The sequence below is a fragment of the Hibiscus syriacus genome, unplaced genomic scaffold (assembly GCF_006381635.1).
Source record: "Hibiscus syriacus cultivar Baekdansim isolate YM2019G1 unplaced genomic scaffold, ASM638163v2 tig00111213_pilon, whole genome shotgun sequence".
Classification (NCBI taxonomy): domain Eukaryota; kingdom Viridiplantae; phylum Streptophyta; class Magnoliopsida; order Malvales; family Malvaceae; genus Hibiscus; species Hibiscus syriacus.
Window position 1 is genome coordinate 6,415,876 of NW_024063022.1, and position 17,368 is coordinate 6,433,243.

Here is a 17,368-nt window from a genome sequence, read left to right on the forward strand (position 1 = left end):
CTTGAGTTTGAAAATTGCTATGATCTGTTCCAGTTGTTATCACTTAATAGGCAATCATCTTAATGTCCATCGCAACGCGGAAATTACTATCGCAATGCGAAATGAAAATCGCAACGAGAGAATCGCAATGCGAAATGAAAATCGCAACGCTAATTTCGCAATGCGAAATGAAAATCGCAACGAGGGAATCGCAATGCGAAATGAAAATCGCAATGCGAAATGAAAATCGCAATGCGAAATGAAAATCGCAATGCGAAATGAAAATCGCAACGCGAATTTAATTTCGCGTTGCGATTTTCATTTTCGCGTTGCGATTCTCTCGTTGCGATTTTCATTTCGCATTGCGATAGTACTTTTTGCCTTCAACATAATGCAGATTGAAATCAACAAAATCAACCATTACATTTCAATCAATTAAACAAGCACAAATAAGAATTATGTTAACATCAATTAAACAAATCAACTTTTACAAATCACCTTTTACAAATCAATTAAACAATAAAAAAATAAGCAATAATTATTAGAGAAAATAACACTTCTACTATTGAATCAACTTTTGCAGCCATACATCATTTTCACGCAGCTCACTTCTGAGATTAACCTGCATAAACCAAACATTTGCTCAAACAACACTTTCTACACATCTAAAACCTACAAACAGCAAATTATTGAATTCTAGGTACTTAACCAAACATTTTCAAACCACAAGCCTATAAACATACCAATTGTTTATGGACATTTTTATAACGCGGATGCAGGTAGGCAGCGTCTCGTATATATCGATCTAGCCATATAATGTCGAAACCACAAGCCTACTGCAGCTCTATCTATATCGGTGGGAGGTAGATACTTTATACTTCCTGTGATCAAACGGTCCAACGCCAAGCATACGAGAGGACCACAATCCCCTCTGGGTCCTTTCGTTTGTTGTGGTGCGGTCTCGTCTCTGCTAACTGTAATATTGAGCTTCTTTGGCTTCTTGTTTCCAGAACGAGTCCAATAATTTATCACATCCAAGTATTTAGCCAAATAAGAGCTCCATCCCTTAATAGTATCTCTTAAATCAGCCAATGATATGTAATTTATCATGCTGTCATATACTATAGCCTTAAGGGATGTGATCTGAAGCTCGACGAGAAGCCAATGGTTACGTTCCAAAACAGGGATAAACACCTGTAATCATAAGTAATAATTCATTCATTTGCGCACTTATTTATGAATACCTTTAAACTCAATCTAAAATGAACACTAACCTTATCGACCTCCCACCATGCAGGATAAAGTTTAGTTTGTCCATTGCCCAACGCAAATGATTCATCTCGTTGATTCTTCAAGTGAACTGCGTTAAAAGCCGTCGGCATTATTGTATACCGTGTATTTCTTTTATTTTCCTTAAGTTTCCTAATTATTAGTAGACGTGACACCCACGCATCGATATGCTGTTTTACAAAAAATACATATATTAGTGAATTACATTAATTTTTAAACAAATTAATCAAATGAAAATATAAGAAAAATATAAGACTTACCCCTCCATCGAAATAGCCATTGTCTTCGACCCCTAATAATACGCCCCACCAAGACCGATCAAGCAACAAATAGATATCATCATTGAGCTTGCATATGTCAGTGAAACACCCCTGGCTTCGCTCATGTAGATAAAAATCAACTGCGGTCTTAGCCCAAAGGGTGTTATCCAGAATTGTGTCCGGTAGTTGTTTCCTCTCCTCTTCAGATACCGGTATGGTACTGGCCGGTAACTCATACGAGAGCCAACTTGAATCCATCATGTCCAGCACGTCATAGGGTTTCTCAAGAATCCTACATATGACGCCATGTGAATCGGGCTCTTGAATGGTGGGAGGGACCTCTTCAACGATGACAGTGGCCTCTTGAACGGTGGGAGGGGACTCTCGAGGAATGATAGGGGCCTCTTCAACGATAGGAGTGGACTCTTGAGGGATGATAGGCTAGTCGGGCTTCTTCTTGCGGTGTCTTCGCACTATTGGGGTATACGGAGACTTAATAGCACGTGCACGTCGTTTGATGCGTGAACTCTGTCGTGCAAGAAAAACCCGACGTAAAGCATCCACCTTATCGGTCCGCTAAATAAAAATACAAATATCAGTAAATAAACAGACATGATATTTAAACAGTGAAAACAAAGATAAATATATTTCAAACTTTCAACCAAAAGACAAAACAAAGACAAATACTAACTTCACAGTGTAAAAAGTTTAGCAGTTTTGGCAGCAACCGAATAAATTTACTAAGCAATCTAAGTGAAATGGTTAATTTAAGTGAAATTACGAGTAAATTTATCATCAAGTTAAATATGGAAAATCTTAAACTTACCTCGTTGCGTAGAGTATGAACCTCATTCTGCAACGATACTACCATCTCACGTAGAGCAGCAACCTCACCACGTAAAGTAGACACCTCCACACGCCATGCACCATCGTTATCGCGTAGAGTACCGATCTCCTCACGCAAGGCATTGACCTCATCACGTAACTCCCTTGACTCATCCCGTGGAGGTGGAGAACAGGGAGATAGAAGTCGTAGCATCTTTGTCGGTCGCCTATCATGAGGTGATGGTGGAGAAGAGACTCGATGATGTGACGGGATAGGTGATGGCTCTCGTTGTAGAGGTGTATGTCGGGTCGATCAGGTGATGGCTCTGGGTGAGGTGATGGCTCTCGAAGTGGAGGAAGTGGAGGCTGCTCATCATTCGTGCCATCAAAAAAACGCTGACTAGCTTGCCACCAATCAGTGGCAAGCTCAGCCTCCGTGGGTGTCAGTCTCATTAATGGAGTGTTGGCCTCCTAAAAATATAAAAACTAAAACAAAGTTAAACGTCTACTATTAATAACTTGTTTATATATGATAGTATTTGTGTTAACTTACATGATTTATTGTCGCATATGGTATTAAGTCTTCCCAATCCAACATACATTTCCTCTTCCAGGAAATAGCCCTAGGAATATCATCTGAGGATTTTAATGCATATGTCCGCATGCTGGGGAAAGCCTCGAATATCCAAATCTACAAACAATATAATAACAAACATTAGTAATTGTTAAATAATTAATTATAATTTTGAAAACATTATATAGAAATTCTTACCTTAAAGGCCCAAACAAAGCCTGACAAAGTGTATTTCGACCCATCGCCCGCAAACTTTGCGGTCATCAAAGGCAGCCGACAACTTAGTCCAGGTAGCTTTCCATATATACGAACCCCACGGAAACAGATTCCATGCATTTAGGTCCTCTACCAATAATATTAGCTCCTGAGGAATAGGTTGTCTGGCCTCTCTACCTAGAAAGCCGGCATACAAAAGTAGTAGAAGGCATACTCGGACAACATCGACGTCATTCATCCGAGTAAAACCATCTTTCTTATTAAACAATTTCTTCATGTCGTCGACGTGTAAGTTCGGCTTCTCTATTGACTCATCAGGAAAAACCCTGGATAACCATGATGGGCGGGTGATATGACGAGTGTACCGGCCTACATCATCGTGTCCGAATCGTAGACCAGTGATTAAGCAGAACTCCTTCCGCCCAAAACAAGTATACGCCGGTGGAAAATGAAACCATATCTCTTCCTCACCACGTTGTATACTGTCGGGTAGATCGCTAGTCATGGTCTGAAGCCACAAATGGGTCAAACTAGCATCTCCACCCGGATGCTGTACTCTCAGCCATGGCCCGAAGCAGGTTTCTTCAAACAATTTTCTTTGTGCAGGTGAAAGCTTCGAAGCAATTGTAGTGGCTAGGCTAACTTTATTCCTTAATGTCAATGAAGCCGAAAAAAATTTCTACAAAAAAACAATAAACATACCAAGTTAGATATACCAAAAATTACACTGTCAAGATATACCAAAAACAAAACAATAAACATAAATAGTAGTTTATTCTTGAAACTAAAATTTGCAACACTGTTTTTGTCTTTTGGTTGAAATGAAAACCGCAACGAGATAATGAGAATCGCAACGCGGAAATGACTATCGCAACGAGAGAATCGCAACGCGAAATGACTATCGCGACCAGACAATCGCAACGCGAAATGAAAATCGCAACCGCGAAATGAAAATCGCAACGCGAAATGAAAATCGCAATGCGATTTTGGTTTCGCGTTGCGATTTTTATTTCGCGTTGCGATAGTTATTTCCGCGTTGCGATTTTCATTCTCGAAACTATTCTTCTTCTGCATTACTTCAACCAAAAGACAAAACAAAGACAAATACTAACTTCACAGGCTAAACAGTTTAGCAGTATTGGCAGCAATCGAATGAATTTAATAAGAAATCTAAGTGAAATGGTTAATCTATTATTGAAATTACCAGTAAACTTATCATCAATCTCAATATGAAAAACCTAAAATAATGCAAAAATTTCAAAATAAAAATAAAAAAACTAACCCTCGGAGGTTGATTTTCCATTTCTGAATGATTGTGAGGGATTTTTGACTGTGAATGGTTGTGAGGGATTTCGCCGGCGATGGGGACGGAAATCTTCGGAGATGGGGACGGATTTCGCCGTAGAGAGTGAGAGATGGAGATGGGACTGAGTGTTGTGTTTTTGGGTTTGAGGTTATGAGTTGCGATTACTGTGGACGGTTCATTTTCCGATTTATTAAGAAAAAATACGTGTTTGGAATTTGAAAAAAAAATACGCGTTAATACGAATGGCGCTATGTAAATCGCGTTGCGAAAATCAGTATCGCGTTGCGAAAGTAAGTATCTCGTTGCGATTTTTTATTATCGCATTGCGATAGTCAGTATCGCATTGCGATTTTCCCAATTCGCGTTACGATTTACTTATTCGCATTGCGATTTTCCCAATTCGCGTTGCGATTTTCCCAATTCGCGTTGCGATTTACTTATTCGCATTGCGAATTGGGAAAATCGCAACGATACTGTAGACCATCGCAACGCGATTTTCAACTATCGCATTGTGAAAATGCAACGCGAATTTGCGATAATGGAGATCGCGTTGCGAATTAGCGATCGCATTGCGATTTTGTTGGTCATTTTGGCAAATCCGGAAAAAGTTGGTTAAAATCATATATTATATGGGATTTTTGGTCACTGAGGTTATTTTCTCTAATAATAATAATAAAAAGGGTAGAGGCCAAAATATACTCCCATCAGCACACAATCCACGCCTCCCTATATAACCAACATTTCCCGCCAAATAGAAAGAAACGGTTAAAAGGGAAAAGAAACTCTCATTGCTCAAATCTATTTCAGAAAAAGAAGAAGAAGAAGATCATTACTGGTAATCAACAAATCTCTCCTCTCCTCTTTCGTTCCTACTGAATCTGTATTTGAAAGTTGAGAAATAACTTCTTTGTTAATTTGCAGGAACCGGTGTTAGGCTTTGATTTCGAATGGCGGCGTCTCCGAACATCGTTACCTTTTCGGAGGATGACGGTCATTTCTTCTTTTGCCGTTCTTGCGGCAACTACATCCTCAATGCCATCGGGAACAACTTCTTTTTCCGAGTGAAAATCATCTCTCTCTCTCTCTCTCTCTCTCTCTCTCTCTCTCTATATATATATATATATATATATATATGTCTGTGAGAGTGATTCTTGTTTGGCTCAAATTTTCAGATCCAAGTATTGTGAGTGTGATTCTTGTTTGGCTAAAATTTTCAGATCGAAGGGACGGCGGCGGATGGAGAGGACGTGGATGGAATTCTGTGCAAGGCCAACACACCGTAAGATATCTCCGTCGATCATCTTTAATTTGCTACATTTAATTACGTAATAAAGGACAGTAATTAATTAAACGCTAATCTTCATTGATATATAGTGTCAATCTGCGATTCGATTCTATAACGAATGCTAGGAGTCACAACGGTCGACCGGCGGTGGATGTGTTTTGCAATGAAGATCATTGCTCCGCTCTCCTTGGCAAGAAATTTGTAACTATTTCTCTCTTTTTTTTGGCATGCCCCAGCATTGAGTTTATATATTCTAAATAATCATAGGGTGAATTACGATTTTTAATATTTAAATTATCAGTTTTAATCTGTTTTAGTACATAAACTTTTAATTTTTTTTAAAATCATACTTAACGTTTAGTTTTTGTTTTATTTTAGTACCCGTTAAGTTTTGAAAAAAATTGAAAGTTTAAGTATTAAAACAGACCAAAATTGATAGTTTAAGTATTAAATATTTGTAATGGAAGACACTAAAATAAAATAAAAACTAAACGTTAGATATGATTTTGAAAAAGTTAAAAGTTTAGATACTAAAACGGATAAAAACTGACAATTTAATCAAATGCATAATTTACCCATAATTATATATGATATCTCTTTCACTCACTGTTTCAGATTTCGGGTGGTCGAGTTCTGAATGGGCTTCCGGTTCAGGTTTACATAGGAGAAGGACATGAAGCGGTTTTCCTTTACTTGTAAGTTTTATATTAGTGAATCACATTCGAAATTAGAAAAACTGTTTTTTTTAAAAGAAAATGGCAATCGGGCAGGACCCATTTGCTGTTTTGGAATGGAGACGGGGACGTTCGCCCTGACGACCAATTCACCGACGATGACGACTGAATCCCCGGCAAGGGAAACTAATGCTGTTGGTATTGTTTTTCATCTTAGCTTTGAGTTTACAGGCAAAGACAACAGCTTTGCATGCATATAGGATCTTTCATGTGCTTTAAACATGTTGCCTTTTCTTATGCTGTGCATGAAGTTTGTTTGCTGCATTTTAACCTAGAAATACAATTCTATACATTGTAAATTCTCAAATCACAATTATAGATCATTAAGTAAATGTAAATTAATATAGGGTAAAGTACACAAATGGTCCCACTATAGGGTATTGCTTTATTAAATCCATCGACTATTAAAAGTTACAAAATGGTCCTTTGACTATTCATTATGTTTCAAACTTGTCTTTTTTCATTAAAAAATTAGTAAATATTTAAGTTTGACGTTAATATGGTGACTAAGATATGATAGTTGTTTGAAATTCTAATATCAGATTTTATCATATCATAGTTAACAAATTAATGTTCAACTCAGAATATCATCCATCTTTTAATGAAAAAGGACGAGTTTGGAATATAATAAACAGTCAAGTGATCATTTTGTAACTTCTAATAATCGAGAGACTCAACAAAACAACACTCTATAATCAGAGAATCATTTTGTAACTTTTAATAATCGAATGACTTAATAAAACAATACCTTATAATCGGATACCATTTGTGTAGTTTACCCACTAGTATATTAAATTAAAAGTTGGGAATAAGAATTTTTTTTTGAAAAAATGAGTGGACAATCTCAATCTCTTTCTTTTTCATTTTTATCTTTTTTTCATTTCATTTTGATATCTATTCTTAGTATTTGAGCTTTTTTGTGTTACACTTTGGAGTTGTATATAAATCAAATTTTAAATTAAGTGGATGAATTAAAGATCAAAATCTGGATTAATTTAGACAGATTAAAAGAAAAGGAAAAAATAAAAAAGTAATTTTCTAAAACAATATTATTTTAGTATAAAATTATTTTTTATGAATTTAAAGTAATGTTATTTTGATATAAATTATTATATTATCAACGTTTATAATTTCCTAATCGATTGATAAATAAAATAAATATTAAATGATTAAATTAATTTTTTTTAAAATTAAATGATCAAAATAAAAATAATACAGAGTTGAGCAATGAAAATGATAGTTTTTCCAAAATAATATTTTGGAAAAATATTATCCTATATATGGGACTGAAAAAATCAGGCCATGTTTGATTTTAAGAGATAAATGCTATTTTTATTTTTATTTTCTTAGAAAATAAAAAATATTGATAAAATTAGGTTTGATTATAAAAATAAAATTTATTAAAAAATAAAAAATATAAAAAAAAATCATTTTATTTTAGAAAATATAGATTATTTTCATTTTTTTAGAAAACATTAAAGAAAATATATTTGATTGTAAAATTAGAAAATAATTTCTGAAAAATGAAAACAATTTTTTTTGAAAATTTAAAAAATAAGATAACACGATATCTAAATTTTTAATTTAGTTTACACAAATTAAAACATTTCTAATAATATTTTTTTCGGATTTAATGGTTTTTAAAACCATCAAACTTTTATAAAAATAATAATATGACCCCTAGATTTTCTTTACACTCAATATGGTCCTTAAACTAATTTTTTAATAATTTAATTTTATAATATTTTATATTTAATGTATTAAATATCTTAATAATTATTTATGGTTTATATTTAAAATTTAAGTACTATCTTATTTATTTAAATTTTTAATACTTTAATTTTATAATATTTTATATTTAATGTATTGAATTTAATAATTATATATGGTTTATTTTTCAATTTAAATATTATCATTATTTTAACAAAATTAAATAAGTCCTCAAACTTTCTAAAAAGTCAATTAGGTCCTCAAACTTGTTAAATAAATCAATTAAACTCATCTACCACATTATCATCTATCTTGTACTGCCACAATAACATTATGAACTGTCATATCAATATTGTAAATTATCATGCAACCTTTGTGATTTGTTATGCATCATGACCCTTTAATTATGTTGGTCAAATGATTAAATAGATTCACTAGTTTAAGAGATACAATAGTTTTTTTTTTAAAAAAAAATTGAAGACCTTAAATTCCACTAAATGTATTATTTTAATGATACTTTTGTGTGCTATTGTTTAATGACACTAAGGGGCCGGGCCGGGGTGGTAGTCCCTTAAATATTTAAAATTATCATATATTATAGATTTTTTTATATATTTTCTATTGAAAATTTATGTTCATCCCCTGAACTTTTATAAGGTCGTCCATTTTTAAGATTTTAGAACTTCGCTTCCTTAATATAGATTTTTGCGTTTGTCTTTAGGTATATTTTGAAAATAAAAATATTTAAATTTATTTGTTTTAAATAAATCCCTACTTCTCTCAATTCAAACCTAGGAGTGTTTAATCGGTCAATTCGGTTAATTGACCAAATCGAACTACAAAAAATTGTTAACCAATTTTTTCGTCTTCTTGTTAACCATTAAACAAACTAATTTTTTTTCAAAAAAAATTAATCGTTCCGAATAAAGTTAAGTTAATCAATCGGTTAACCGAATTAATCTAAATTTATAAATAATATATATTATATATTATATATATATTTTTAATTCGATTAATTCAGTTAAAACTGAAGTTTAAACACTCCTAAGACTAAGTATTATATAAATAGTATATATATAATATATATAATTTTTAAAATCTCGATTAATTTAGTTAATTAATCGATTTCTAACATAATTAACTGATAATTAAAATTTTAAATAATCTTAATTGGTCGAATAGAAAATTAACCGATCAATTAACCGAAAAAACTTTAACTCGTTCGATTGATTCAATTAAAACCAAACTTTGAACAAATAGTTAATTAAATTACCCTTTATTAATTAAATTATTAATTAATTGGAATATTATGCCAACAACCATTAGAACATATAGTTATATGTTTTTAGTTAACATTTTTCTCTTTAAATAAAAATTATTAAAATGTAATCTAAGATATTATAAAGTAATATATGTTCAATTCCTTTTTTAGTCATTCACAGTTTCATAATACGCACATACACCATACATACGTAATTGCTTAAATCCAAGACTATTAGAAATAACAATATTTTTTAAGTATTGTACTCGTTAGATGAATTTAATATCTAAGTTATTATTTAGATTATAATTAATAGGTATATAAACATAATTATAAAAAATAAATGGATTGATAATTAAAATATATGTAGATATATATTAAAATAATTCGAGATAAGATTTGTTACACTGAACAAATGTGAATTAATAACTAGAGATATTTTCAAAGTTAGACTTTAATATTTTAATTTTTATTTAAAATATCCCTTGTTAAATGAAAAATCGTTCAACAATGTTATCAATACGAATTTTCACATATGATTAATTAATGATGTGTCACGTACTACATCATAATTTTAAGTGACATGTCATATATTATATCATCATATTTGGTGATGTAACACACCCAATATTTTCACCTTAGGTAACGTAACACATGCCATGTCATCACCCTGGGTGACGTGGTATGTGATACGTCAGTAATTTAACACATATGAAAATATCATGTTATCAACCCACATTAACCGTTAAATAATTAACGGTTTCCATCCAAAAGAGATATTTTCAATCATTCTATAATTTTGGTTTTTAGATTCAGATTATTTTCAATTTATTGTTAATTCGAAATGCTTCCGATTCAAGTTACTTTTAATTTAGGTCAAATTGGGTATGTGCATAAATGTCCAACTATAATTTGGGTTAGCTTTGATTTAGTTCGGTTTTAGGTTTCGGATCAAGTTTGTGCCAACACGTGTGGATCCATATTGAATCTCAACAGAGAAAACCAATTCAGATAATCGTATTTTGGATTAAATTTGATTAATCATATATCAAATCTCGAATCGAATAAACCGGTTCATGTAAATGGATTTGGATCAAATTTCTCATACATGGGCCAATGTACCTCAAAATGGTCAAATTCCCTTTCCAATATCTTTAAATTCTAGACTTTAAATATGGTGAGTATGATATGGCTCATTAATTTTGGTGAGTTTGATTATTTAATGGACTGAGCATTTGAATTGTAAATGTATATATTGATGACATCTTTTGGTCGAATTTGGTTTTGGTCCCTTTACTATGCTTCATCTTACTTATTCCTTATATACTTAAATTTAATGCAATTTGGTCATTTATTATTTCGATTAAAATGACACTTATTTCTATTGAAATATAAATTCTATTCTTATCAGTGACAGATCTTGGGATTGTAATTTGGAGGGTTTATCATTTTTTTTTGAAAATTCTTGAAATCTAAATTAGACTTTTAAAAATTTTGGGAATGGATTAAAAATTTTAAAATTACTTTTTAATTTTAAATTTTTAAAAGTTTCGAATTAAATTTTTAAAAAAAAATGAAGGGTCAAAATTTGATCTTTTAAAGTTTAAGGAATTAGGGACCTTTTGACCCTTTACCGTCCACATAAATATACAAATATTTTATCCATCATAACTAATGGTGTATTGATGTTGATTATTTAAATTATTTAATAATATTATAAAAATAAACAGATATGATTATGTCATATTATTATGTAGAGACCAAATACAAAGTTTGAGTCTATTAAAGGGACCAAAACCAAATTTGACCAAAGTGTTTATTTACATATTCCGACCGTTTATCACGGACCAACAAACGATCAGCGATTTTCCTGATATATCACCGGTGACCGGTAATATTACCGATCTAACACCGGTCATACTATATTTCTCGATCTAACACCCTAAGCAGTAAAGCGCTCCCCCTGCACCGCGCTATACGATGATTTGGCGTCACGTGGGGTATAGCGCACCCCCTGCACCGCGCTATACGGTGAGCTGACACCACGTAGGAATAGTGCGGCCCCCTGCAGCGCGCTATATGCCACGTAGGGGTATAGCGCGGATCAGGTACCGCGCTATACCTTTACTCCTGACATAATTTTATATAGCGCGGGGCAGGTACCGCGACATACCTTTAAACATAATTTTATATAGCGCGGATCAGGTACCGCATTTTGTATAACTTTCCTCGCTATAAACATCATTCTCCGCCGGTTAATTTCTCACATCTCTCCTCTCAACTTATTAATTAATACAACAATTCTGTTAACGAGTCAATAATTCTGGCAATCTTCTCATATTTTATTTAGAAGTTCATGCGATTTTTCGTTATAAGGTAATTTTGTTATATTTTTTTATTATATTTATTGTTTATTATGATTATTTGAAAAAATATTATACTAATTATTTTCAATTAATTTTTGTGTTTGTAAAATTGGAAAGCGGGAGCATACGTCGAAATAGTTTTGCGGTGCAAGTAATAATATTAAATTATATTATTTAATTTATTTAGGTTGATGTGTAAATTTTTTTTTTGTGTTATATGTTCGTTCATATATAATTTATTAAAACATGTTTGTTTCATTTATTTTTTTTGCAGATTTAATAGTGCCGCACTTTTAAACTCAAATAATGGTGCGACTTTCAGTTATTTTTTATTATGATGGTGAAATTCGAGAAGATGAAGCCGGCGTTGTTTTCGTATCAAATGAGCGTGTTAAAATATCATTCAAGAGAAACATAACTCTTGAGGAGCTGATAAACGAAGATTTCGAGGAAGATTCATGTTGGAAGTAGTAGAAGAGTGTCGTCGTTGCAGTATAGATTTCCAACATCATTGTTGCCATTAACTTATACAGCGTTTGAACTTTCGAACAATGATGATGTTGAAATGATGGTTGAAGCTCAAAGTAATTATTCAGACGCCGCTATTGAGATGTATGCACATTTTGTTCAAGTGCGTGCTGTTCGGGGTCAATCATTAAGCTCCCACTATGGGCTGACTGAGTAAGTTGATCAAGTTGACAACCCGACGACAGTAATGTGTAATGATTTTAATGCTATAATGGGGAGACATTCATCCACAACTCCTTACTATATATACCGAGGTAGGTTCACGAACAATCCGTATGGCAACATCGCGTCCAGTTCAAGGGGAAGACATTCATCTGCAAATCCCTTTGACCTTAATATGGAGATGCCATCGACGCAACCATCTGTGCAGTTTCCATTTGACGTGATGGCTTCAAGCTCTAGGGGGAGGCATTCAACTGCGAGCTTTTTCGATCTCAATGTCAACATGTCTTCCAGTTCAAGGGGAAGGCGTGCAAGTAGTAGGTTCTTCGACCTAAATGTGGAGAGCATGGAGGAGCCATCATCTCCACCAGAAAAACCGCTTCGTGAGCCTGGTGCGGATGGTGCTGAGACTGGACTATTCATTGACCCAGAATCACCGCAATTCAACTCCGATGATGATGAAGTTCCAGGAAATGTGGCACAAACTGACCCTCCTGCACACATGTATGAAGCTGATTATGGTGCAATGTACGGGCCAGAATTTGCGGATATGTCTCATCTCGGTGACTATGGGTATTACTCATCAATAAATAATGGTGAGTTATCTTTAGGCATGGAGTTTTCAAGCAAAGAAGAAGCGATGATGGCTATCAAAAATTACAATATCCGTAATTCTGTTCAGTCCAGAGTAGACCGCTCCACGACCGAAAAATATGTATGTTACTGTGCCTAGCGCGAAAACGGATGCAATTGGATGGTATGCGTATCGAAGAGGAAGAGGAAAAATAACAGATGGGAACTAACAGTATACAACGGTCCTCACACATGTTGTGCTGGAGGGGTCAACCAAGATCATACCAACTTGGACTCTGAAGTGATATGCCAAATCATCATGCCCATGGTCAAAGCAAACTCTCATATAGCTGTTGCAGTGTTGATTTCAGCTATACAATCGCAGTATGGGTACACCGTCTCCTACCTCCGATAAAATTTTTCAGGACACGTCCTAGACTATCACGACACAAAGTAGTCCAAGAACCGGAAGCTATCCCCGATATCACATCTCCATCCACAGGAAGCCCCAGGTGCATAGAAACATCCTCAAGCGTGATCGTGCACTCTCCGCACGGAAGATGGAATGTGTGGGTCTCCGGCCTCCACCGCTCTACTAAGGCAGAAATCAGGTCTGGCTCTATCTTACAGTGATCCTGATATCTACCTATGTAACCGAATCCAACCTCTACTAAATACGGCAAGACACGGCTGGGTATCACTAACTTAAGATTCCTAATAAAAGGATCTAATACACGGTCCTTCTCCTAAAAATAAATAATTACAAAAATTAATTCTTAATCTAATAATCATGCATTAAATGAATCAACTAATTATTACTAATAATTTAAATTAAATTAAAACGTTAAAATGTTACCATATCAGCAAAGTGTCGAGATATTTAATTCTTAATCTAATAATCATGCATTAAATAAATAACTAAATATTACTAATAATTTAAATTAAATTAAAACGTTAAAATGTTATCGTATCAGCAAAGTGTAGAGATATATGATTTTCATCCGAGCGAAGTAGACTGTCTTCCATTATATATCTGCAATTAGTAAAATATTAAATAAAGTAAAAATATTATAAAATATAACTTAAAAAGAGAATATTTGAGATAAATTTAGAGAACTTGAGAAAATTTGGTGTGATAAAAGTGATTGAGGATGAAAGTATTTATAGGGAGGATGAGGACATGAGTAATTAGGGGTATAGCGCGTCTCCTGCACTGCGCTATACCTCACGTGTCAGATATACATGTATAGCGCGCTGCAGGGGCCGTGCTATATCCACGTGGCATCAGCTCACCGTATAGCGCGGTGTAAGGGGCGCGCTTTACTACTAAGGGTATTAGATCAAAAAATATAATCTGATCAATATTTGATTGTTAATATTACCGATCACCGGTGATATACGAGGAAAATCGCCCAAACGATCACATCCGTCAGTTAATCGTTGCTGCTCTTGAAATGGTAAATTCAGTACTTTATATTTTATTAGCATTTATTTATAAAACTAAAATGAAGCAGACATCCTCTGGAAGCAAACTGATGTTCTTCTTCTTCCCTTTCTCGTTTCTGGGTTCTGTTCTTCGTCTTCTTCCTGGGGTGGGTCGCTTTCATTTTCGAGGGATTTTTATTTAGAAAATCGACATATGTTAGAATAGATGGATATAATTTTGAAGAAAAGGATTTGGTTGAGCCTTCTTTTCAAATAAGGTGGTACTTTGATTTTATGTTTATTGTTTGTTTTGTTGTTTTTGAAGCTAAAATTACAATTTTTTTGTCTGGGCAGATGAAACTGGCGTTAATCTCAAGGTTGAATACGAAGTGGTGTGTGATTTCATAAAAAATAAGAGATTTTTGGGGTTTTTTAGGGTTTTTGATGATGTCGTCGACTGCTTCATCGGAGATGCAAGAACCGAGCATCGACACCGATAAGTTGAGCTACGAAATCTTTTCGATTCTCGAAAGCAAGTTTTTGTTTGGGTACGACGATAATCAGAAGCTGTGGATTCCGAAATCGATTTCGCCGCCGTTGATTCAACTGGGCGACGAGAATCCCTCGTCGGCGATCAAGAACCAGAGAGGTAAAATCTGTATTCTGAGCATCGATAGCGGCGGCATGAGGGGGATTCTTAGCGGGAAAGCTTTGGCTTATCTGGAACACGCCTTCAAATCGAAATCTGGTAATCCGAATGCCCGAATCGCCGATTTTTCGACGTCGCCGCCGGTTCCGGAGTCGGTGGAATCTTCACCGCCATGCTTTTCGCCACCAGAGACGGCAGCCGCCCGGTTTTTACCGCCGAGGAGACGTGGCGGTTCCTTGCCGAGAATGGGAAACGGATGTACCGGTCCGGGAAGGGTAAAAACGGCGGTATTTTGAAGAAGATTTTGAAAAACGGTTCGACCGGGTCTGATTCAACCGGTTTGGAAATGGTGGTTAGGGAGGCGTTCAAGGCGGACGGTCCGGACCGAAGGAGTTTGACGTTGAAGGATACGCTGAAACCGGTTTTGATCCCATGTTACGATCTTTCGAGTACGGCGCCGTTTCTGTTCTCGAGGGCGGACGCCCTCGAGACTGACAGTTTCGATTTCCCGTTATTGGATGTCTGTCTGGCCACGTCTGCTGAACCGGGTTCATTCGAACCGGTTATGATGCGGTCTGTAGATGGTCAAACCAAATGCGTGGCGGTCGACGGTGGGTTGGCAATGAGCAACCCGACGGTGGCTGCGATCACGGACGTGTTGCATAATAAACAGGAGTTTCCGTTTGCCCAAGGGGTCGAGGATTTGTTGGTGCTGTCGTTGGGGACCGGTTCGTTACTCGAAATAAGCTACGAATACGAAAAAGTCAAGAATTGGAGGGTCAAGGATTGGGCTAAACCGATGGCTCGAATATCCGTTGACGGTTCAGCCGACTCGGTGGACCAAGCCGTTGCCATGGCCTTCGGACAATGCAGAAGCAGTAATTACGTAAGAATTCAGGTAAATACATTTCATCCCCAAAACTCCATTAAAATATATATAAAAAAAGTTAAAAAAATTACAAATGGTAAAATATTTATTTTAAACATTAGTAGATAAAATATGTTTAGAATTATCATGAGTCGGATTGGAGTAGGTTAAATAATTTAGCTCATTTAAACTTGACTCGAGGATAATACCTCCTCATTAGTCAATGATACTATTATTTCTAGATCGGATCAGGTCAGATATTTTTTTTATCTTAAATCCGATACGATTTCATGTTTTAAGTTGACCCAAACTCGATTTCTTTTAAAAAATGATGTTATAAAATTAAATCTAATCAAAAATTTTCGAGTTTGAATCAAGTGTATGTCGCTATATTGTTTACTAGAAGTAGAAGCTTTGTTGGGTGAGTTGGGACATGCCATTTGAGCAGGGCCGTGGCTGGGGATGCAAACTGCGCGACCGCGCAGGTCCCCTAAAAATGGGGCTCAAAAAAATATATAGTGGCGTTTTACCAATAAACGCCACTATAGATAGACTTATTGCGACGTTTTTTTCCAAAAAACGCCATTATTATTGCAGCTTTATTGATAAAATATCATTATAGATAGATTTATTGCGACGTTTGTCAAGAAAACGTTATTATTATTTCCCCGAAATCGAATATATCTAAAAAATAGAGGCTCCAAAAATCCTGCCACCGGCCTGCATTTGAGTAAAGCAAAAGGTATACCATTTTGATTCGTTTCATTATATCTAATAGTTTCTTTGGTTGCAATGAAAATTTTGGCGAGACAGGCGAACGGGAGCGGTATAGGGCGATGCGGACCGAACGTAGATACGGACCCTAGCCCCGGCAACGTGAAGCTACTGGCGGCCATCGCCGATGAAATGCTGAAGCAAAAGAACGTCGAGTCGGTGTTGTTCGGCAGCAAAAAGCTGGCCGATGAGACCAATTCCGAGAAACTTGACGGGTTCGCTGCTCAGCTCGTGCTCGAACATCAGAGGCGGAGTTGCAGGATCGCTCCCACCGTGGCTTTCAAGCAACCTAACCCTAAACCCTCTCCCTAAGAAAGAAATTTTCTTTAAAGAAAAACTGTACCAAATATAATTTTATTATAATTATTTTATAGTCCTTTTCATATTCCATGCATTGATATAATATATAGTATTTTTAATGTTTGTCTGAAGAAGGCATCTTATAGTTAGGGATGAGCATGGGATCCGAATCTGACGGGTTTCGACTCAAGCGAACCCAATCAGGTCGGAGTTTTTTAAAAAAAATTCGAGTTCAGGTCGGGTCGGATTCAGGTTCAGGGTGAAAAATACTCGACCCGACCAG

General features: G+C 35.0%; 1 pseudogene; it reads left to right on the forward strand.

Moving 5' to 3' along the window:
* The first annotated feature begins 14,918 nt into the window (after positions 1-14,918).
* Positions 14,919-17,126, forward strand: LOC120156135 (annotated as a pseudogene).
* The last annotated feature ends 242 nt before the right edge of the window (positions 17,127-17,368 follow it).